Source organism: Zingiber officinale, chromosome 6B, assembly GCF_018446385.1.
Source record: "Zingiber officinale cultivar Zhangliang chromosome 6B, Zo_v1.1, whole genome shotgun sequence".
Taxonomy (NCBI): Eukaryota; Viridiplantae; Streptophyta; class Magnoliopsida; order Zingiberales; family Zingiberaceae; genus Zingiber; species Zingiber officinale.
In genome coordinates this window covers 75,261,695-75,276,540 of record NC_055996.1, presented here as the reverse complement: position 1 = coordinate 75,276,540, position 14,846 = coordinate 75,261,695, and the positions used below count along the sequence as shown (strand labels likewise).

The 14,846-nt window shown below is 37.1% G+C and overlaps 1 pseudogene; it reads left to right on the top strand.

The window, feature by feature from the left end:
* Positions 1-4,349: 4,349 nt before the first annotated feature.
* On the top strand, positions 4,350-5,520 carry LOC121991125 (annotated as a pseudogene).
* The last annotated feature ends 9,326 nt before the right edge of the window (positions 5,521-14,846 follow it).

Here is a 14,846-nt window from a genome sequence, read left to right as displayed (position 1 = left end):
ATATAAAGGCCCCTAGAGCTAGGAAATATTCATTCATTCAAGCAATCAACTCTGTAGTCATTCCTAGCAATAATTCTAAGCTTCCAAAGTGTAAAAGGCTTCTCCACCTTCAGAGAAGGAGATCTTATTGCGCTTTTCCTACTGCCTTGGATTAACAACCTTCTTGGTTGTAACCAAGTAAATTGCTGAGTTTTTTTTCTTTATTTCTGTTAAGCTACTTTATTACTATTGCACTGTTTGAGTTGAAAGAATTAAGGAGGGTATACTTTTGTTTTGCAGGCAATTCACCCCCCTCTTATCGGCCCCGCTGCACCGACAAGTGGTATTAGAGCCCGACCACATCAGAAGGACTAACCATCAACTGAAGCACAAAGATCAAGACGATGGTCGGAACTAACATTCATCCCCCGAAGTTCGACGGAAACTTCGCTACATGGAAGCTAAAAATGAAGGTATTTTTTAAAACTGAATTTGATATACTCTTAATAATGAAGTATGGATATGCAGCGCCAAAAGACAAAGAAGAATGCAACTGGACGAAGAATGAGCAGGCTGATTGCGTGGCCAGCGGAAAGGCAGAATTTCACCTGCTCAGTGTTCTGCCGCCCCAGGAGGTAAGTCGGATCGGAAGCTACGACTCCGCCAAAGACCTCTGGGATAAATTCCTGGAGCTCCACGAGGGCACCTTAGAAGCAAAGCTAGCAAGGCGCGACGTCCTCCTGACACAACTAACAAATCTCCGGATGAACAACGACGAGAAGGTTGCGCAACTCTAAGTGAGGATCAAGGAGCTGATAACGCAACTGACAAATCTCGACGAAACGGTAACAAACCGAGATTCCATCCGATATGCACTAAACGCCTTCCCAAGGACCCCAGAATGGGCGTCCTTAGTAGATGCTTACTACATCTTTAAGGACTTTAGGTAAGTAGCTTAGAAAGTTTATTTTCTACCTTCGAACTTCACGAGTCTAGACTTGCAGAGCCTAAACAAGTAGAGAAGTTTAACCTCAACATTGCCCTACAAGCCGAAAAGGACGATCCCGACTCCGAAGCGTCTATCGACGAAACCGAAGCAACACTACTGGTAAGACGTTTCAATAAATTTCTTAAAACTAATAAATTTAAATCGCAGTCGAAGAAGCATCAATGCAATAGAAGGACAATCAGGTGCTACAATTGCAACGAAGAAGGGCACATCAAGGATGACTGCCCAAAGATAAAGCCAAAGACAAAAGATAAAGAGAAGGTAAAGTACAAGTCAAATTCCTCCAAGCACAAAATCCTGAAGGCCACTTGGGACGATTCTACGTCCTCCGAATCAGAAGTCAAAGCCTTCTCAGGATTAACACTGATGGCCAACCATCTCTTCGAAGATGACTCAAGCTCAGAGATGAGCATAGATGAAGGGGGAGGAACCTCAGAAGGAGAAGAAAGCTGCGACGAAGGGGGAGCATCACCAAGCAAGGTAAGTAAGGTACGCGATCTCACTCCTAATCAGTCCTTTCAATTTATCTAATTACTTACGAAAGATCTAGCAAAATTAGAGAAAGAAAATGCTGAATTGAAATTGAACTTAGCAAAAGCATGCCCACTAGAAATGTATGATAATTTAAATTTAGAAAATGAAAAACTAAAAATTGAAATTGAAAAATTGAAAAATCATGCATACTTAAATAACTTTCCAAAATTAAAACTAAGGACTTATGGAAAATTAAATTGGTACATTAAAAAACATCAGGGACAACTTAGGAAAGTTCCTAGAAACTATGTACCCCCTAAGTTTTTAAATAACCCTGTAGGAAGGAACCTTTACTGGGTTTCAAAATCATTTCTAGACTAAATTTTTCTCAAGTTCGGGCTTACAGTGAGAAAATTAAATATTATAATTTCTTTTAAGGTTTTGTCTAAGGAAGTGGTTGTTGCTCCAATAACCAAGAAGGTCTAGTGCCTCGCCACGACCTGGAAACCAAAATATTGAAATAAAATGTTTAATTAACTTTTTGGTAAAGCATTAAAATTGAAATTAAATAATGCTTTAGAAAGTTTTTCTTTAACATCTTTTTAATTCAACAAAAATTTTCTTGCAGAAATTTTTTAGGAAAATTCTCCATACTATTTTTTTCGCCTAAGTTAAAAATTTCCTCTGAAATTTGAACTAAATTAGAAATCTCCTTTTCTTGCCTAAGTTTTGACATAGAAAATTCTTTCAAAATTCTTAGAAAGTTGTTTTACATGCCTTAGAAATTTTTTCTCGTTTTTACTGTGATCAAAGGGGGAGAGTTAGACAACAAGATTACGGGGAGTTAGGAAAATTATTTTTTTAAAAAACTTATGCAAATTCTATTATTGCAACTTATGTGCTTAAAATATTAGTTTAGTAATTTTCTTAAAATTACTATTTGGTTGTTTTTACCCTAACTTAAACTTGGGTTGATGCACATCAAAAAGGGGGAGATTGTTGGACCCCATGGTTGTCTTGATGTGATCAACCAAGTTAGTTAGGTCTTATTTATTTTTTGATCCTGTGTCTAAGTGTGCAGGAGCTTAGGAGCACAGGAAGTCGAGCGGAAGATGCAGCTAGCGAGAAGGACGACACGGGAAGGGAGCCGACGGGCTCGATGCGTCCGAAGGACGAGAGACCTGCGGAAGAGTACACCGGTGGGCGAGAAGAACGTGCTCGACGTTCGAGGGACGTAAAGTCGTGACGGAAGCCTGCTCGAGGAGAAGGCTGGAAATTGGGTTCGGGTGAGTCCTATTCCGGTTGACCGGAATCGCCCAAAAGAACGAAACTTCAGAAGTTGAAGCAAAGAAGCAAGTGTGCTGGAAACATTGCTAAAGGCGCCTTCATCATAGCTTGAAGGCGCCTTCACCTTGAAGGCGCCTTCAAGACATGATGAAGGCGCCTTCATCTGGTCAAAAGTGATCGTTTGAGCGCGGATAAAGTTTTATCCGCTGACTTGGTTAGAGGCGCCTTGGACCTTGTTGGAGGCACCTTGAACCCTCAGGATAGACTTTCCAGGAGCTATATAAAGGCCCCTGGAGCTAGGAAATATTCATTCATTCAAGTAATCAACTATGTAGTCATTCCTAGCAATAGTTCTAAGCTTCTAAAGTATAAAAGCCTTCAGAGAAGGAGATCTTACTGCGCTTTTCCTACTGTCTTGGATTAACAACCTTCTTGGTTGTAATCAAGTAAATTGCTGAGTTCTTTTTCTTTATTTCTGTTAAGTTACTTTATTACTATTGCACTGTTTGAGTTGAAAGAATTGAGGAGGGTATACTTTTATTTTGCAGGCAATTCACCCCCTCTTGCCGGCCCCGCTGCACCGACAATCTTAATAGGAAAGTCCTATATTTCAAAATTAATTCATTAAGTTGATGATAAAATCCATCGACGCTCTAGTGGACATTACCCACTTGTTACACAACAACCGCTTAGAGGAAGGGCAAAGCAAGGGGGCAATGAGTAGGAGAAATGGAAGTTTGGGCTTTAGAGGGATTTGGTGTTGCTCATATTTTACAAGAGATGCTTACTTATAAATCTGTTCATATTAGAGCTCGTCAAGAAATACTTGGTGCTACAATCCTTGGAGGAAGAGTATCTAACTCAGAAGATGCTCCAGAATCTTTTCGATTGCTTGTTCGAGAACTACGATCTTTAGTTATAGAACTAAATCATTTCCTTGTATCTGAGAAGAACTTCTAGATTAATAGGAAGGAAGCTTGATCTGAATGAATCATAATTTTTATTCTATGATTGACCGGTATAAACATCAACAACTTCGAATTGACCTAGTTTCTCCTCAACAAATAAAGGCTTGGGCCAATAAAATCTTACTTAATGGAGAGATAGTTGGAAAGGTGACAAAGCCCTATATGTTTCATTATAAGACCAATAAACTGAAAAAAGATGGATTGTTTTGTGAAAGAATCTCTGGACCCATAAAAAGTGGAATTTGTGCTTTGGAAATTAGAAGACCTAAAATTTTGTGAACAATGTGGTCCCACATAAAAATCCTACATAAAACAAAAAAAATCTTTAAAAGAATAAAAAGTTATTCTAAATTCTTAAAATATATATATATATATATATATATATATATTCTAAGAATTCAGAATAACTTTTTGTTCTTTTTATTTTTTGGTTAATCATTCACGTTCAGAATATGCTTGTACTATGTTATATTCATTTTAAAGTTAATTACTGATTTAACTAAATTGAATATAACATATTCATAAAATGTGAATTATCACATAATGCATTTTGAATTGCAGCATGAAACAAAGGCATCCCTCTTCCCTTCCATACAATGCCTAAAGTAAAAAATCGATATCCCAATTTTTCTATGTGGGGACGAGTTATTTATCGGAATAGTACTCTTACCGATTTATTAGCAACAAGTAGATCTACACCAAGTGAATTGCTAATGTGTCAAGAAAAATTGGTACAAGAGGTCGTGGATACACTTCTTGATAATGAGATTCGTGGACAACCAATGAGGGATGGTCACAATAAAGTTTACAAGTCATTTTTAGATATAATTGAAGGTAAAGAAGGAAGATTTTGTGAAACTCTGTTTGGTAAACGTGTTAATTATTTGGGACGTTCCGTTATTGTCGTGGATCCTTCGCTTTCATTACATCAGTGTAGATTACCTCGAGAAAGAGCAATAGAGCTTTTACAAACATTTGAAATTCGTGGTCTAATCAGACAACATGCTGCGTCTAACATAGGAATTGCCAAAAGTAAAATTCGGGAAAAAGAACCTATTGTATGGGAAATACTTCAAGAAGTTATGCAGGGGCATCCTGTATTATTGAATAGAGCACCACCCTGCACAAATTAGGCATACAAGCATTCCAACCTATTTTAGTGGAAGGGAGGGCTATTTGTTTACACCCATTAGTTTGTAAGGGTTTCAATGCAGACTTTGATGGGGATCAAATGATTGTTCATGTATCTTTATCTTTGGAAGCTCAAGAGGAGGCTCGTTTACTTATGTTTTCTCATATGAATCTCTTGTCTCCAGCTATCGAGGATCCTATTTCTGTACCAACTCAAGACAAGCTTATTGGACTCTATTTATTAACAATCAGAAATCGTCGAGGTATTTGCAAATAGGTATAATTCATATAATAGTGGAAACTAAAAAAAAATAGTTGATAATCATAATAATAACTATAGGTATATGAGGGAAAAAGAACCCTATTTTTCTAGTTCCTATAATGCACTTGGAGCTTATCGATAGAAAAGAATCAGTTTAGATAATCCTTTGTGGCTCCGATGGAGACGAGATGAACATGCCATTGGTTCAAGAGAAGTTTCCATCGAAGTTCAATATATATGAATCTTTAGGTACTTAGCATGAGATTTATGAGCATTATCTAATAGTAGGAAGTATAACAAAAGAAATCCATTCTATATACATTCGAACTACTCTTGGTCATATTTCTTTTTATAGAGAATTAGAAGAATCCATATAGGGTTTTTGTCGATCCTACTCATATGCTATTTAATCTAATTTCTTAGATTAGGCGATGTTTGTGCCTAGTGCCTAGTGCCTAGGGTAATTCAGGTCTCCCAAATTTCACTGGTATTCTTGTTGGTCTTTTGAGAGCATGAAACAGTAATAAAACAATACGGTAACCACTCACAGTGACCTCCCGAAGAAATCGCCGAAGAACCGCCGAAGACGTCGCTGCTGCTGTCGCTGAGAAGATAACCTCACGGAACCTCCTCGAACTCTTTCACGAACCAAATCCCAACCTCTGAACGTTCTCTACTGCTCGACCAAATCTCCTCACAACCCCTCTTTGATCACCTTCTGCTGCGCTCTCTCTAATCGACGATCGACACACTTCTCAAAGGCTTGGGCACACCTTTATAAGAAGGTTGAGGAAGACAAAGGGGAAACGACGCCCCTTCGTCTCCTTGGCGTTTGCAGCAAAGAGAGTAACGAAGGGGAAACTATGCCCCTTCGTCTCCAGTAACGCCCAACATCTCCCACTCGTCCAAGTCAATCCATATGGTCACATAGACCATGTCAGTCACATAGACTACAAGGTGATCATGTCACGAAGACCAGAGCAAAATTAGTCACAAAGACCAAATAAATCATGTAGACTTTATGAGGATCTAGTCACGAAGACCAGAGCAAAATTAATTAGTCACAAAAACCAAATAAGAACATCCATTCCATACATTAAGGAAAATGGTTCGTATGACAGCAAGCACACTGAGCATTCAACTGCTAAGAAGATTGTCACACCTTACTTAGCTGCTCCATAGAACGAATCAGAGACATAAATGGCTTGCCTTTACCCCAAATTAAATTATTTACATCATTATGAACATCTCTAATCCCTCATATTGACCATATGTCAAGAGCATGTTCAACATCTTCAATCAAACAAATTATTCACAATTACATTTTATGTACTGAACTAAAAATGTAACTGGTACCAGTGAATAAATATCACAGATGTAAATCAATCTTAATCTTCTTTTTTAGCTAGAATCTATTCATTCTAATCAGTCGCTTTCTTAGTTATGTTCCATAGACCGAATCATCCATAGTCAAATAGGATACATACTAAAGTAGCAGACACTGATCAAAACTTCAAGTAGACAGCTAAATAGTCACTTAGGGTAAGATTGAGATTAACTTATAATCTCAAGGATTTCACATAGTAGAGAAGCAGGAATCCATTCTCCTACTACCCTTCTTGTCGCCATAGCACATGTGGTATGAATCACATGCTACGATGTTATTTTATTTACTAAAAATAGCGCATATTTTTTCTCAAATTTAATATTTTATAGATTTCGATCTAGACATAGCTAATGTCTAATCCTGAATTCAACATATGAATTCTAATATGACCTTTGAGCAGATTCAGTAAATGGTGGGTGCATTTACTCCAATCATTACACAAATGATCTCATCTTGATACAATTATCAAGGTGACCTTAACTTATGGGTATGTCTCTATTCACAGTTACATAAGCTGTCCCATAAGCAACGGTCTTACCTCTATTCGTATTTAACAAATAGAGATAATTGTCCATGTGAGTGGACCAATCTCAATCTGCTAACATGCTTATCGAGACTTTTATTCGAATGAAACAAAGACATATACACTGAATAGATCATGACATTTTTTTTTATCAAAAATGTCTTTACAATTAGTTACATTCTTCGAAGTCCTAAAAACTTCACATGTCCATGAAATGACTCTTTAGTCAATGGCTTAGTAAAAGGATCAACAAGTATATTCCGTGTAGGGATGTACTCAAGAATTATCTTTTTCTTGTCAACAATATCCCTTACAAAATTATACTTGATTTCTATATGCTTGCCTTTACGGTGATATTTGGGATTCTTGGAAAAAGCTATCGCAGCTTGACTGTCACAGTACACAGTAACAGGACTCCCACTATCCTCAGTAATTTTCAGATGCTTCAGGAACCTTCTTAGCCAAACAGCCTCTTGCACAGCCGTTGCACAAGCCACATACTCAGCTTCCATTGTCGACAAGGCTACACAAGCCTACTTCTTGTTGTTCCATGAGATGGCGCCACCATTCAGCAAGAAGACATAGCCAGATGTGGATTTTCTGTCATCAAGGTCCCCTGCCCAATCTGCATCTGAGTAGCCACTTAGGCTCATATTCGATCCTTGAAAGCAGAGCAATAATCCGCTGTTCCTTTGAGATATCTGAATATCCTCTTCACCGCTTTCCAGTGTCTCGATCCTGTGTTTGACTGGAAATGGCTGACTAAGCCAACAACATAGCTTATATCAGGATAAGTACACAACATAGTGTACATCAAACTACCAATAGCACTGGCATATGATTTCTTCTTTATTTCGGCTATTTCATCAGGAGTCTTTGGGATACATACTTTTGCTCAAAACAGTACCTTTCGCTATAGGCGTCTGTTCAATGTTGCAATCTGACATATTGAAGTGTTGTAGCATCTTAGTGATATAAGCTTTTTGAGACAAACCCAAAAGCCTTTTTGATTGGTCTCTAACGATTTTCACTCCTAAGATGTACTCTGCTTCTCCCATATCTATTATGTCAAATTGTGATGAAAGCCAACTTTTGACTTCTATCACACATTTTTTTTCGCTTCCAGCTATGAGCATATCATCAACATATAATGATAAAATGACAAGCTCTCCTTTTTTCCTTTCTTAGGTAAACACAATGATCCTCATTGATCATTTCGAAACCATAAGACAATATTACTTCATTAAATCTTATGTTCCATCGTCTTGACGCTTGCTTTAGCCCATATATAGACTTCCGAAGTCTACATACTCTTTTCTCTTGGCCTTCAGTAACATAACATTCTGGTTGTACCATATAGATTTTTCGTCAAGATTATCATTAAGGAAAGCCATTTTTACATCCATCTGATGTAATTCCATGTCATATTATGCTACTATAGCTAGGATGACACGTATTGACATAAACTTCACAACTGGGGAGAATGTCTCTTCAAAGTCAATACCCTCCATTTGGGTATATCCTTTTGCAACTAATCGAGCTTTGTATCGATTAATTGATCCATCTGCTTTCCTCTTTACTTTGAGAATCCACTTATTCCCAATAGCCCTTTGGCCTGGAGGAAGATCAACTAAATCCCAAACTTGATTCTTTCTCATTGACTCCATTTCTTTATCCATTGTAGTTTTTCATTCTTTTCTAACTGAGCTTCTCAAAGCTTCCTCAATTGTTCGAGGTTCCTCATCATCAACTGGGAGAACCATCAATGCCTCATTCTCAATATCAAACCTTCTCCGAGGAATAATCTGTCGACTACTTCTTCGAAGGTTAGACCGTTGAGAAATTGACTCATTCAGTGGCAAATTACTCCCACTCGGTTGACTAGATTTAGGCATCTCCTGATCTGTTGATAAAGGAACATTATCCTCCTCCTCTATCTCATATAGAGGAATTATCTTATCAACTTCACCTCATGTTGGGAACTCAGTTTTAAAAAAAGTAGCATCTCTTGACTCTATTTCAGAGATGGTTCCATCTTGTCACTCATCAATAAAAACATAACCCTTAGAAGTCTTAGAGTACCTTATAAAGATACACTTCTTACTTCTGGGTCCTAATTTTACATGTTCGTGAGTCTTATCATGAACGTAGGCAGCTAACCCCCAAGGTCTCAGATTACTCAAATCTGGCTTTCTGTCAGTCCAACGTTCATATGGGGTAGATGGAATTAACTCTGAAGGCACTTTGTTAAGTATATATGTCGCAACTAATAATGCATCTCCCCAATAGGAGATTGACAAATTAGCCTGCACCATCATAGGCCTAACCATTTCAAGAAGAGTCCTATGTCTTCTTTCAGTAACCCCATTTTGCTGTGGAGTTCCAGGGATAGTTAGCTGTCTAATAATCCCTTTCTCATTACACATTGTCTTGAACTGATCAGACAAATATTCACCTCCACGGTCAGTGCACAAGGTTTTAACTTTACATTCCAATTGATTCTCAACTTCGTTCAAGTAACGAATAAAGCAATCCAATGCTTCAGATTTATGAGAAATCAAATACACATGACCAAAACGTGTGAAGTCATCAATAAATGTAATGAAATAAGAACTCCTATTTCTAGCCTTCATATTCATTGGACCACAAATATCTGAATGAATTAATTGCAATGGTGATTCAACCCTAATAGCCTTACCAAATGATTTCCTAGTCGTCTTTCCAGCAAGACAATGCTCACATATAAACAAGTTAATCTTAGCATGAGTGCCTAAAAGGCCCTTCTTAGCTAATCTATTCATTCGTTCTTATCCTATATGTCCCAATCTAGCATGCCAAATTTCATCATTAACATCAACATTACTAGTAAGGGCAATGTTTGAAAAACAACCATCATTATTATTTGGTTCTACATTAAGAACCATAAAACCATTTGTTACATAACTATACCCAATTAACACAGAGTTAATTCAAAGTTCCACACAACGGCTATAAAAATTTACATTATAACCTAAATCAAGAAGACAAATGACGGAAACCAGATTCCATCGAATCTCAGGAGCATACAGGACATCATGCAGAAACAAGGTGCCTCCACCACGTAGGTTGAGCTTGCAAGTGACAATTCCTTTGACTTCAATTCTTGTATTGTTTCCTACATATATCCATTTGTTATCAGTTGGTACCCGACGATACTCCACATATGTAGCTCGATCACGTGCTACGTGGTTCGTTGCTCCTGAATCTACAATTCACAAAGGATACGAATCAGCTAACAACACTGTACTTGCAACATATTGCTTGTTGAAAGAAGACAAAGATGGATCTACCTTTTTAGGCTCAGAACACTCCCGAGCAAAATGGCCCTTCTTGCCACAGTTGAAGCAAGTCAACTTGCTCATAGGTCTTTGTCCATATCTCTTTCCTTTCTTCTTGATTTGGTTTTTAACAGCAACAGCACTAGCCTCCTTTCCTTTCTTAAACCATCTTTTCTTGTTCTTGGAACCAGAACTTTCAGCTACAAAAGCTTGAACAGAAATCCTTGCGGATTCAATCATCTTCGCCTCAAGTTCAACATGGCATGAGACATCGGTGAAAGTCTTGATACTCTCACTGTGGGTCAGATTCTGTTTCATCGTTTCCCACGAATCAGGAAGGAAACGGATAACTGCTTGAACCTGTTGTTTATCGGTCAACGTATGACTAGCAGTCTTAAGCTCTCGAATCATGTTACCCATCTCCCTGAGATGTTGGGCCATGGTAGCATTCGAGCGCTTTTTACAGCTATCAAACTTGATAGTTAGCTGACGGAGCTTACTTAGACTAACTCCACTGTACTTCTTTCTAAGGGCTACCCAGGCAGCATGAGCAGATAGCAATGACTCATACTCAAATACCAGGGCATCCACCATTGAAATAATCAATATACCCTTAGCAATGAAGTCCTTTCTTTTCCATGCCTTATAGGCATCAAGGTCACGTCTGTGCTGTGCTGTAGAACCATCAATCGATTCCTCCATGATTTAATTTACAGCCTCTAGAACTTCTTGTTCCTCAAGAACGTATTGTATCTTGAGGTGCCAGATTTTGTAGTTATCCCCATATAATTTCTCATCCTTATTGAGTTCAACTATGATGTTTTTAGTTGCCATGATCTACATAAATAAACACATTATTTATTATTTCAGTGTAATTCATATATGTGCAATTATTTATTGACTCAGTGTAAATTAGAGTTAGTTTAGAAAATCAAGTGATAACATTGTTTCCACTTATCATTTATATATTCTAATCTAATCAACATTGATCAATCATATTACACGTATCCCATCTAATGAACGAATCATTATTAAAATGAACTAATCATTTTTCATATGAACTAATCATATGGATATATGAACGAATCATATCCTCATGAACTAATCATGTTATGAAATAAACTAATCATTTCCAAGTTTGTTAACATATAATATAACTTTTCATTATATAATTCTGTTCGTACATAACGACAGAAATTATTACATAACTCAAAAACTAGATGAGTTAATACTGTTCATACATAACGACAGTAAACAGAACACTAATAAACTAGATAGGCCAGCACTGCTCCCACTAGGACAAACACTAGTGCAGTAGCTAATATTATCTCTATTAACCTGGACCCGTTTGGGATAACCTCAGATGGGGCAGCTTCAGGATTTTCCATCAGATCCATTTCTGAATCTTCCTCGAACATTTCCTGGTCCTCTTCAGACTCTTCAGGCTCTTCTTCACCCATATGGTGAAGTAGTTCCTCGCACAGTACTGAATATGTGACACGTCATTCTTGACGCCCCCATATATAGTCCGCTATTATCCTAGGATACTCTAGCAATGAATGCATCAATGCTCAGATCCTATAACTGTCCATGACTGGAAACTCTTCGTGCTCAAGTTTCCAAAATAGTCTATCAAGCTGTCTAACATGTCCGTCGACTCCATAAGCAGACTTATACTCTATCTCCTGAATCTCCTCTCGAAGTTGGTTTCGCCGCACTTCGCGACGAGTCAATGTGGTAATCGTCCGTGCCATCTGAAAAATTGAATTTAAATAAGTCAGTACAAAACTGACTAACCAGTACAAAACTAGTTTAATTCAATTTATACAGGCATACCATCATTATAAATCAAGAAAAAAAAATCTTCTCGATTTCTAGGAGTTTAAGTCGATTGACCCATTAGACCGGTCAATCAGGAGTCCGGATATTAAACTTAGTCTATTGTCCTCATTAGAACTAATCTAATTGGACCTATGTTCTGTTATTGTTTAAGCTCATTTGAGTCAATCTTAGACTTATTGATCAAACTTATGTCCGTTTGATTCATCCAATTGCTCATTGGATTAAGTCTAACCCATTAGAACCAATCTAATCTTTATATGATCAAATCTGACACAACAGAACTAATCTGGTCATATTTGATCAACCCAACTTCTGAAATCAAACTCACCCCCAATTAATTCAATAATAAACGAACTGGTTAAACTAACAAATAATTTGAACCAGATCTAGATATCATTGAATCAAACTGGTCTGCTTAAATCAATCAATAATTTAAGCCAGATCTGAGTTTGATTGGACAAGTTGGTAGGATTCTATTTTCAGTAAATTGAACTATAAATTAATTAAATATTTATTTATTAATTAATAATACATTTCTATATGTATTTAATTAATTAATAAAAATATTTAATTAAATCTTTAAACTATTGTTCATGATCGTGAAGAAGAAAGAATTAAAACATGCATGCATTTTACACGTTTTTTTTTCTTTCTTCACTGTGCTTCGTCAAAAACATACTGTTCATCCTTTTTTTTCTCTCTTCAATCGATTCTTGAATCGATTAAAAATCTGAAGCACTGTGCACTACGATTTTGAATCGATTCATGCACAGTGTTGAATCGATTCAACACTGTGCTTCGTCAAAAGCGACACTGTTCGTGATTTTGGATCGATTGAAACGAAATTTCAATCGATTCAATTCAATTGAATCGATTGGTTAATCGATTCAATTGATGAATAGTGTTAGTATTCATCTTCTTCTTCGCGACAAAAGAAAAAAAACGCGAGCTTTTTCGGGTCGATTTTCATGCTTTTAAAACCATACTCTGATACCATTGTTGGTCTTTTGAGAGCATGAAACAGTAATAAAACAATACAGTAACCACTCACAGTGACCTCCCGAAGAAATCGTCGAAGAACCGCTGGAGACGTCGCTGCTGCTGTCGCCGAGAAGATCACCTCACAGAACCTCCTCGAACTCTTTCACGAACCAAATCTCGGCCTCTGAACGTTCTCTACTGCTTGACCAAATCTCCTCACAACCCCTCTTTGATCACCTTCTGATGCGCTCTCTCCAATCGACGATCGACACACTTCTCAAAGGCTTGGACGCACCTTTATAAGAAGGTTGAGGAAGACGAAGGAGAAACAACGCCTCTTCGTCTCCTTGGCGTTTGCAGCAAAGAGAGTAACGAAGGGGAAACTATGCCCCTTCGTCTCCAGTAACGCCCAACAATTCTAATTTCTGAATTTCTGTGTGAATCAAGATTGAGGAAAGGAAGTTTTCGAATCATTGACTTAGGTCCATTGTCGAATCCTACTTAGCAGAAGAAATATAAGAGAAGAGGTACTTATGGCAGAACGGGTTTATCCTATCTTTTACAATAAAGTGATAAATGGAACTGCTATGAAATCACTTATTAGTAGGTTAATCGATCATTTCAGAATGGTATATACATCACATATATTGAATCAAATAAAAACTTTGGGTTTCCAGCAAGTCACTGCTACATTTATTTCATTAGGAATTGATGATCTCTTAACAATCCCTTCGAAGGGATGGTTAGTCCAAGATGCCGAACAACAAAGTTTTATTTTAGAGAAACACCATCATTATGGGAATGTACACGCGGTAAAAAACATTACGTTAATCCATTGAGATATGACATGCTACAAGTGAATATTAACAAGAAATGAATCCTAATTTTCGTATGACTTATCCTTCTAATCTAGTACATATAATGTCCTTTTCAAGAGCTAGAGAAATGCTACATCAATTAGTGGGTATGATAGGATTAATGTTGGATCCCCAAGGACAAATGATTGATTTATCCATTCAAAACAATTTACGTGAAGGACTTTCTTTTATAGAATATATAATTTACTGCTATGGAGCTCACAAAGGAGTTGTAGATATTGTTGTACGAATATCAGATGCTGGATATCTCACACGTTGACTTGTTGAAGTAGTTCAACACATTATTATACGTAGAACATATTGTGGTACTATCCGAGGTATTTCCATGAGCCCTCAAAATGGTATGATAGAAAATTTTTTTGTTCAAACACTAATTGGTCATGTATTAGTAGACGATATATATATATTAGTTTGCAATAAAGATATTGAGATTGGACTTATAAATAGATTCATAACCTTTCGAGCACAACCAATATATATTAGAACCCCCTTTACTTATATGAGTAAATTTTGGATCTGCCAATTATATTATGGTCGGAGTCCTACTCATGGTGACCTAGTCAAATTGGGAGAAACTGTAGGTATTATTATAGGTTAATCAATTGGGGAATCAGAGATTTAACTAACATTAAGAACTTTTCATATGGGTGGAGTATTCATAGGTAGTACTATCGAGTATGTACGGGCTCCTTCTAATAGAAAAATAAAATTGAATGAGAATTTGATTCATCCGACATGTATCCGTCATTTACTCTATCATAACCTTCACTCAAAACACTACTAGCAAAAGGCAAACTCCTCCCTCCAT